At 39.1% G+C, this 9,174-nt stretch overlaps 1 protein-coding gene and 1 non-coding gene across 2 annotated transcripts in view; one reads left to right on the top strand and one right to left on the bottom strand.

Moving 5' to 3' along the window:
- Window positions 1-9,174, top strand: part of PSMD1 (proteasome 26S subunit, non-ATPase 1) — a 94,258-nt gene that overhangs the window by 50,503 nt on the left and 34,581 nt on the right. The window lies entirely within an intron of this gene.
- On the bottom strand, window positions 649-783 carry LOC142425235 (small nucleolar RNA SNORA9). The gene has a single exon (XR_012779584.1). It is a non-coding gene; the product is annotated as a small nucleolar RNA SNORA9 (small nucleolar RNA).

Below are 9,174 nucleotides of genomic sequence, written 5' to 3'. Positions count from 1 at the left end.
ATTCACTTTTAAGGAATATATTATGTATGTAAAAACTGTATGTTTCTGCCTTAATTCAGAACATTGAGTACAAATCTTAGCAGCTGAACTAAGTTCTCTCTCAACTATAAGACTATCTTAATATTAAGACTAAAGTCTCAAGTGTTCCTTCTTAAAGAATTATTGTATCATGTCAGATTTTTTAACTCTTTTTTAATCATTTTATTAGGGGCTCATACAACTCATCACAATCCATACATACATCAATTGAGTAAAGCACATTTGTATATTCATTGCCCTCATCATTTCTCAAAACATCCGCTTCTCCACCTAAACCCCTGGCATCAGCTCCTCATTTTGTCCCTCCCTCCCTGCTGCCCCCTCCCTCATGAACCCTAGATAATTTATAAATTATTATTTTGTCATATCTTACCCTGTCCGACGTCTCCCTTCACCCACTTTTCTGTTGTCCGTCTCCCAGGGAGGAGGTCGCATGTAGATACTTGTAATTGGTTCCCCCTTTCCAACATATCAGATTTTTTTTTTACTTAATTCTATATCTTGATGGCATTTGTTTCAAATATATAACCTTTAACTTGCATCGAAAGTTATTGGAAAATATTTGGGGTTTTGTCTGCCTGCGCGCATGCACGTGTGTGTGTTTCCCTCATTTGTGTGAAATGTCTATAACCTCGCTCTGGAGATGGTGCAGAGCCAGGCCTCAGACCGTTTCAACTCGGTTCTTGCAAGCTCTGTAGGAATGCACACGGTCACTCCAGACCCAGGCCCGCTGGAGGCTTACAGTGCTTGCTTGTTTTTGAGATGAACTCCTTTGTCACTGAAGACTCAAGTCCATTTCAATTTTACTTTTCCTCCTCTTTTTTTTTTCAGCCACTCAGACCACTATTTAGGTTGGAGAGATGAGATTTGTTTTGTTTTGTTTTAAAGAAACATACTATATGTTTACATAGCCTGTTCAAGAAATGAAATCAACAATAGCCTGGTTAAACCCTCCATAGATGTGGTTCTATTTCTCCCTCACTTCTTCCTCCCTCCCTCCCTCCCTCCTCCATGACCTATCCCTAATCTCCCTGTTCTCACCTCTGCCCCGGCCCCTGATAGTTATCAAAGTCTTGTCTGTTGGTGTATAAACCATGTTCCTTTTTCTTTGTTTTTCCTTATAACAATAATGTTAAATATTTATCCTGTAAGATTGACTGAATTTGCTAAGCATAGTGTTCTCTAGCTTTGTCCGTGTCTTGCAGTGTTTAACAGAGTTGTCATTTTTTATTGGTGCATAATACTCCATGGTAGGAATGTACCAAAGCTTATTTATGCATTCCTCTGTAGTTGAAGGTTTGGGTTGTGTCATGTTTTTGCTGTTACGGATACGACTGCAATAAATGTAGGAGTGTGTATATCTGTTTATGTTGTGCCCTTGATTTCTTTAGGATATAAGCTCAGTAGAGAGATTATTAAATCAAAAGGTACTTATAATTGCTTTTTTTTTTTTTGAGGAAGTGCCATACTGCTTTCCATAAGGGCTTTGCAATTCTACCGTCCCATTAGCAATGTACGAGGGTTCCTATCTCTCAACATCCTCTTCAGCATTTATTATTGTCTGTTTTATTAAATTTTGTCAAAAGTGTTAGTGTGAGATGATGGCTCATTATTTTAATTTGTGTTTCTCTTATTGTTAATGAAAGAAAACATTTCTATATATGGTTGTTTGGCCACCTAGATGTTGTTTTTGGTAAATTATTCATGTCTGGTGCCCATTTTTTATTGGGTTATTTGTATTTTTCATGTTAAGATGTTATAGTCCTATAGTTGGAGATTAGCCCTTTATGTGATGTATTATTACTGATTTTTTTCCCCAATCTGTGGGTTCTCTATTGAATCTTTGGTTCTATTCTACTGAACAGCTGAACTTTTTGTTTGTTTTATACCTAAGATTTTAGGCAGAATTTGCTGCCCTTTTTTTCCCCCTTAAAAATCATGACTTACGAACAATACAATCCATTGCATTTACTAAGGATTCTTGATTGAAAAATGACATAGTTATTCAGAACTATTAAGTCTATTTCAATATGCCAGAATTTCTATTCTGGAATATGGAGATATTAACAAATAGGTCTTTGTTTTGATCACAACTTGAGTTTTGTGCTTTGCAGGCAGGAAGGGGTCTGTAAAACAAATAATGATTGATTTAAATTTCAGTGAAAAGACTTGTGTGAAATAAGTCATCTTTGGTTTGTGGTTTTCTATCATTTCCTAAAATGGATTATAAAAATACCAATCTTATTTTAATGGCTTATTAATTCTAACCTTTTTGCCTATATTCAATCACTTTTTTTATTTAAAGAATTAGTAAAATTAATTCTTAAAAAAGTATTGGATTTATTTTCTTTTAATTCTTGGATTTTTTTTCCTTTTAATTGGTTTAATGGCTAAGGAAGCATAACTAGCAGGAGCAACAACCATTTATTTGGCAGCCACAAGGTACTGGAAACAGAGCCAAGAATTGGAAGGAACGCAAAATAGTGAATGGGAATGAGTGCATGAATGGGTGGTAGGTGAGTCTCTGAGTTGGCAAATATCTAAACCTTATGCAGGTCATGTCAAAGACAGTCTGACATCCCTACTCCGTGTCTTTCAACACACAAATGCACAGTCTCGCCTTCTTCCCCCAACTGTCATGAAAATAACATTTATCCATGGTGGTAATCTAAGTAGTAGAAAAGGCTATCCAGTGATACATTAACTTTGGGGACAATGTTAGCAAGCATGTTTGACTGTCTACTGTAAACTAAAAAGTAGACAAGCATTTTGTTAATAACAATGTCCGCTGAAAACAAAAAGGCAGGAATTAAAAAGTATAGCAGCCTGGGTTTTCCTGTAATAGAGGCTGTAGCTGTAATCCTTCCACACTGTATTCATTGAAAGCTTGCTCATGCTGTATTCATCTACGTTTTAGATGACAGGAAAATGTGAAGTGCGGGGTCTTTGTTTGAAAGACATGTGTGAACCTTTGGTTCTTTGTGGGGCACAGGGCAGGCTGTCATGCCCAGGAGCTTCTAGTTGTGTAAAATACTTCATTTCCCGAAACTTCCCATCAATTACCTAATTAGTCGTATAGGCTTTATTTGATCTGAGGTGCCTTTTAGGTTTATTGAATAGATTCTGGTTTTTGACAATCTAGCCTTTTTTGCGGAATTTCCGAGTGGTGTGAACTGTTCGTGCGCTCAGCTAAAATCCCAAATGTAGGAGGTTTGAGTCCACCCAGCGCCACCCTGGAAGAAAGATTGATTGACTTAACTTCTGGAATATCAGCCGTGGAAGATCCTACTTATCTGTAGGTACTCCGACAGTGGGTCAACATGAGTCAGAATAGGCCCATTGGCCACTGGTAAGCTTACAAATCTGGTAAGCTAGCTGAAATGTCAACTGGGGATATTGTTTACCTCTCAATTATGATGTCTATCAGATACTAGTCATTCAGTAAGAAATTAAAAATTATGCAGATTTTGTCCATTACATACTGATTTATTTGCAAAATACGAGGGGTACCTCCCAAAATCTGGATGCGATGTGAGGAGGATAGTGCATGTGGGGTTCATTTCACCAGGTCAGACTGTTAATCTGAAAACATCGTCACAGTGTGCGACAAGAAAAGGCCTGATTTGTGGGAGATGGAACGGTTTTGCCACCACCACAATGCACCTGGCTCATGCAGCCATCTCAGTGCGCCAGTTTTTGGCAAAACAGCATGTCTCTTGCCCCACGCACATTACTCCCCTGAGCTCACTCCATTCATATTCTTTTTGTTTCCGCCGATCAGCTATTCTTCCGATTTTAACACTTCCACTGAGCTAGCCAGAGAATGAAAAGTTGAGAAATATTTGAGCTACCAGGGGGAGCCTATTGAAATAACCTAGTTTTAAATCTAACAAATTATAATTTGATTATCAATAACTTGTTTGCATCTCATAAGATTGTGTACACGAAAGCTGAAAATGTTTATCTTCCTCATACTCAATTAATATGAAGAGGGTACCTCCAAAAAGGTTTGTTTTCAAAATTCTGTATTTAAATATTTTTCAAAACAACCTTAATCACCTTCAAAGTCCTCTCCCTTATACTGAATACATTTGTCAAACCTGCGATTCCATTCCTGGAACTGTGTTTCAAACTCATCTGTTTGGATGGCTGAGAGCGCCTCCCTCGTTTCCTCGACACACATGGAATCCGTGCCTTGTGTTTGCAGTCCCTCCACTAGAACGTCTTTCTCAGCACGCTCAGGTTTCTCACTCAAGACAAAGCCTTTCCTTAGTCTTCAAGTGACCGTGATCTTTTTCCACCCTCCACCAGACTTCTTTAAGTAATTACCTATCTTTTCTTACCACACACAGTTTGTCATCCCTTTTTTAAAAATCATTTTATTAGGGGCTCATGCAACTCTTATCACAAGCATACGTACATCAATTGTGTAAAGCACATCTGTACATTCATTGCCCTCATCATTCTCAAAACATGTGCTCTCTACTTAAGCCCCTGGCATCAGGTCCTCTTTTTTTCTCCCTCCTCCCCACTCCCCCCTCCTTCATGAACCCTTGATAATTTACAAATTATTATTTTATCATATCTTGCCCTGTCCGACGTCTCCCTTCACCCACTTTTCTGTTGTCTGTCCACCAGGGAGGAGGTTACATGTAGATCCTTATAATCGGTTCCCACTTTCCATCCCACCCTACCTATTCCCTCCTAGTATCACAACTCCCACCACTGGTTCTGAAGGGATCATCCGCCCTGGATTCCCTGTGTTTTCTAGCTCGATTTATAAGGTAGAATTCGGATAATGATAGTGGGGGGGGGGGGAGGCGGGAAGCATTTAGGAACTAGAGTAAAGTTGTGTTTTTCATTGGCGCTACATTCAACCTTGACTAACTTGTCTCCTCCCCTAGACCCCTCTGCAAGGGGATCTCCAGTGGCCGACAAATGGGCTTTGGGTCTCCACTCTGCGCTCTCCCCTTCATTCACTACCTGATCCCTTCGACACCTCTTGATCGCAGAGGCTGGTGTGCTTCTTCCATGTGGGCTTTGTTGCTTCTGAGCTAGATGGCCCCTGTTTACCTTCAATCCTTTATGACCCCAGATGCTATACCTTTTGATAGCCAGACACCATCAGCTTTCTTCGCCACATTTGCTTATGTATCCGTTTGTCCTCAGCGATCGTATCATGGAGGTGTGCACCCAATGATATGATTTTTTGTTCTTTGATGCCTGATAACTGATCCCTTCGGCACCTCGTGATCACACAGGCTTATATGATCTTCCATGTGGGCTTTGTTGCTTCTGAGCTAGATGACCACTTGTTTACCAGTTTGTCATCCTTATAATCAGGATTTTGTTCCCAGTATTCTACTAAAAAAAAAAACTCTTGGAAAATCAGTGATTCACACTCTTCTTGATTTGGGGGAATGTCCAACATTGACTCAGCATTTATCCTTAAAACTTTGTCTACACCTGGGTTTAGAGCTGCCCTTTCTGGTTCTTTGTCTTATAGAATCTTTCCGAACCCTATAACATCCCTTAATATATAGATTCCCTCTGGGTCTCCCCTCAGTTAACCTCGTCTTCTTAATATTCTTCCCCCATGCATTTTTATCAACTTGAGAAAGGACTTAAAACTCAATATCTAGCCAGTGGCTATGAGCCTCTGGTTGATGAAATGGGACAAGCAACCTACTCAAGGATAAAAGCCTCACTCCATTTCTCTGAGGGTTAGTTTCTACCTCTCGTAGCTCTGTATGAAGAAGGTAGGGAGAGAGTATTGGCTGGGCCTCACCCTCCAAAAGGAAGTTGGAGACTAGGGACGAGTCAAGGGAAGACTAGGAACCAAATGCAGGTTAGGACAAAAAGCAGATTCCATTGTGAAGCCCATTCAACTGGACTGGGCTTTGGAGTTTAAAAGGGTCATATCGTGGTAGTCTTGGAGAACGAAACTAAGTTGACTTTGGGGGAGTCACTTAATCACAAAGCACAGAAGGGAGCCGTTTGAGCAGAGAGGTAAGACTGAATAAGGTGGCATTACTGATATTGTAGAGGTGTATTTATGTCATGCTGTGGTTCCCTTGGCACCGAGGTAAGTGTTCTCTGTCAGCCCTGTGGAAGGGCAGAAGAATCTAGAAGAGAGGAAAGCAACTCTTTGTCAAGAACAAGAAAACAAGTTTTGTTGGTAAATGACAGTGTGTCCTGTATTACACTTGATGATCCTAAGGGACCAGATCCCTGCCAGGTGGGGATGCTGAGCCTGCCAAGCTGGTGATCACTGGATTCATTCAAACACTTCTTTAACTGTTAGGTTAATTCAGCTTTATGAGAAACCAAGTACACATGTAACCATAAAAATCAATGAAGAAGCAATAAAGTCTTCAACAAACCACAACAAGTTGGTGGCAGCCCACTCACATTTGAAGACTTCTTGATTTGCTGATACGGAATAGACAAAAGACATTGAAAATACAGTCATTCTTTGAATAAAATTCAAAATGGTACACATGGAATCTTTGGGAAAATTTTTTTCAAATGTTAGAGATTTCTGTTGGTGTAGAAATGCAATCTGATATTTGAGTCTTGTTCCTTAGTATGTGAAGTAGTGGTTTCTTAGTTTACAGTTTATTGATCTACTTCTTACTCACCTTTTGAGATTGCTCCTCTCTTAGCAACACCTAAAACAAACTAATGTGCTGGAAAATATACCAAGTTAGGAAATTAACTTTCAAGTTGTAAATCAGAGAAACTTGTCTAAAACTGGACTGTTGTTTGTGTTTTTGAAGTCTAGGAAGAGAAAAGGAGAGCTAAGTTACTAAGATTTAAATTAGACTGTTTTAATTAATTAAGGTGTAGGTCAGACTCTGGGAGCGTGGCTTTTATTCTTTCCTCGTCATGTATACGTTCAGCAAATGTTCAAAGGGAATAGGGAACAGCTGCACATGAGCAGTCCTTTAGGGGCTGAGGTTCCGTGGGCAAATGGGCTTAGGAAATGAACTCTCCTTCTTTCTTTAGTTCCTTCCCTGAAAGTGAGTATTTTATGCATCTCTCGTATATTATGATTAATATTAAATGTTTTAAACCTTATCCCTTATTTAATTAGTAATAGCATTCTTTTTTTAATTAGAAACTTTATAAACTAGCAATAAAAAATTAAAAATTGCTAAAATTACAATTACAGAGTTGCTAGAATCCTCACATATAGCTTCATTGGTGAAAATAAATGTAGCTAGCTAATTTGTAATTGTCTGTTTAAATATACTTTTAAGTTCAATCTAACAGATTAGCTGAGTTATAGGTGGCACATTCAGTACAAACATAATGATTCCCAAAGTACTGATTTCCTTGCTTCCTACCATTACCCCCATTCACCCCTCAACAAAGCAAAATCTACTGTTTTGATTTTTCCTTTAGTCCATTTCTTGACATTTATTTTTCTAAATTTGTTCATAAAGATATCGAGATGAATTTTTATTATTACCAAGCAGAGATTAGTCATTTATATACTTTGTTATAAATGCTTGTCCAGGTAGATTGTAACAAACTGCTGGTGGTTCCCTGCTTTTAACACATGTTTGAGTTACGATGACCGTGGTTTGGTTGGCTGGTTGGTTTTGGTGCGGGGAGTGGGGTGCCAGTTGGTGCATCTTACCTATGACCTACATAAGTGTTACAGTACCTAATTTAATGATGTTTTCATACCCAGAGATTCACTCACAGATAGTCAAAGATCAGGTTTTAAAATATTGCTGATAATAAGAGTCAATAATGAAGTATTCAACTTACATCCAAACCAACTGAAATTTTGCTGTGTTGTGTTGTCAAAGAAGAAACCTTGCAAAGTAATTTTTATGCAAAAGAGTTTTAAGATTTAGAAAGTTTTAAGATTTAGAAATTTTGCTGTGTTGTGTTGTCAAAGAGGAAACCTTGCACAGTAATTTTTATGCAAAAGAGTTTTAAGATTTAGAAAGTTATCTGAAGTAGCTGAAAAAAAGCCTAATGGACTTATTGAAGTTTTGAATGATTTTACCGTATAAATTCTACGTTTTGTAAGTTCTTGTGAGTTCCTGCTTACGCCAGAGCACGTGATTTCTCTCCTCCCTCCTTTTTTTCTACTGAACTACCCACAGGATAGCTTCCTGGTTGTGTCTCTAAGGGTAGTGACCATGTGTGGGCCTCTGCTTCCTCGAGAGCCCTTGAGTGGTGCCGACGGCACACTCAGCTGGGAACCACGTCTCAAGAATGATTCCTCCTCCATTGAGTACTGCGAGGAATGCAGCACCAGCCATCTCATCAACGTAATGATGATTAAATGTGGCCGTGGTTTGTTTGCACTGTTGTGTTAGGACATATTTTTCAGGGCTGTACTCATAGTGACCTGTGCTGCCCAAGTTTGCACCATCCTCTGTCAACTCAACATTTGAATTACTGTGTGCTTTAAAACTATAGGCGATGATTCCTTTCTGAGTGATTAGGCTACCAGCTGGCTAAACAGGCAGGTTTATTTAGACCTTAGAGATCACTCTGTAGAGATATGTAGATAGGACCTTTATTCCTTCTCATAACTTCTTGTGTTCCATTGGATGGTTTATTTAATTAGCTCCCTGTTGTCGACATTTCGATCATTTCCATCTTTACTACTACAGAGTCCCGTAATAAATAGCAAGTTGTCCCTAATTCTTGTGTGTTTTGCCACTATCTCTGAGAGAGAGATTCGTAGAACTGGGATTGCTGGGTCAAAGGATAAATGTGTATAGAATTTTACACAGATACTGCCAAATTGTCTCATTTGGAGTTGCACCATTTTGCATTCCCACCAGCAGTGTAAAATAAAAGCTAAGCGTGTTGCCTTTTGTCACAGAGTGGAGGGTTTTCTTGCCTGTACTCTTTATGGAAGCTGGCTACTACGCCTTCCTTCTGTGAGCAATGTAAACCAAATTACCTTCAGTCCATTCTAACTCATTGTAATCTTAGGATAGAGTAGAACTGCCCCACAGAGTTCAATGTTAGTAATCTTTACAGAAAGGAACCCTGAAGGTAAAATAGGCTGTGTACTGGCTGCTGATCACAAGATCAGTGATTCAAACCCCCCGGCTGCTCCTCAGGAAAATGTTGAGACCGCTTGGTCCTGTAAAGATACAT

This window comes from Tenrec ecaudatus, chromosome 13 (genome assembly GCF_050624435.1).
Source record: "Tenrec ecaudatus isolate mTenEca1 chromosome 13, mTenEca1.hap1, whole genome shotgun sequence".
NCBI lineage: Eukaryota > Metazoa > Chordata > Mammalia > Afrosoricida > Tenrecidae > Tenrec > Tenrec ecaudatus.
The sequence above is the reverse complement of the archived record's forward strand: the minus strand, read 5'-3'. Positions and strand labels throughout refer to the sequence as shown.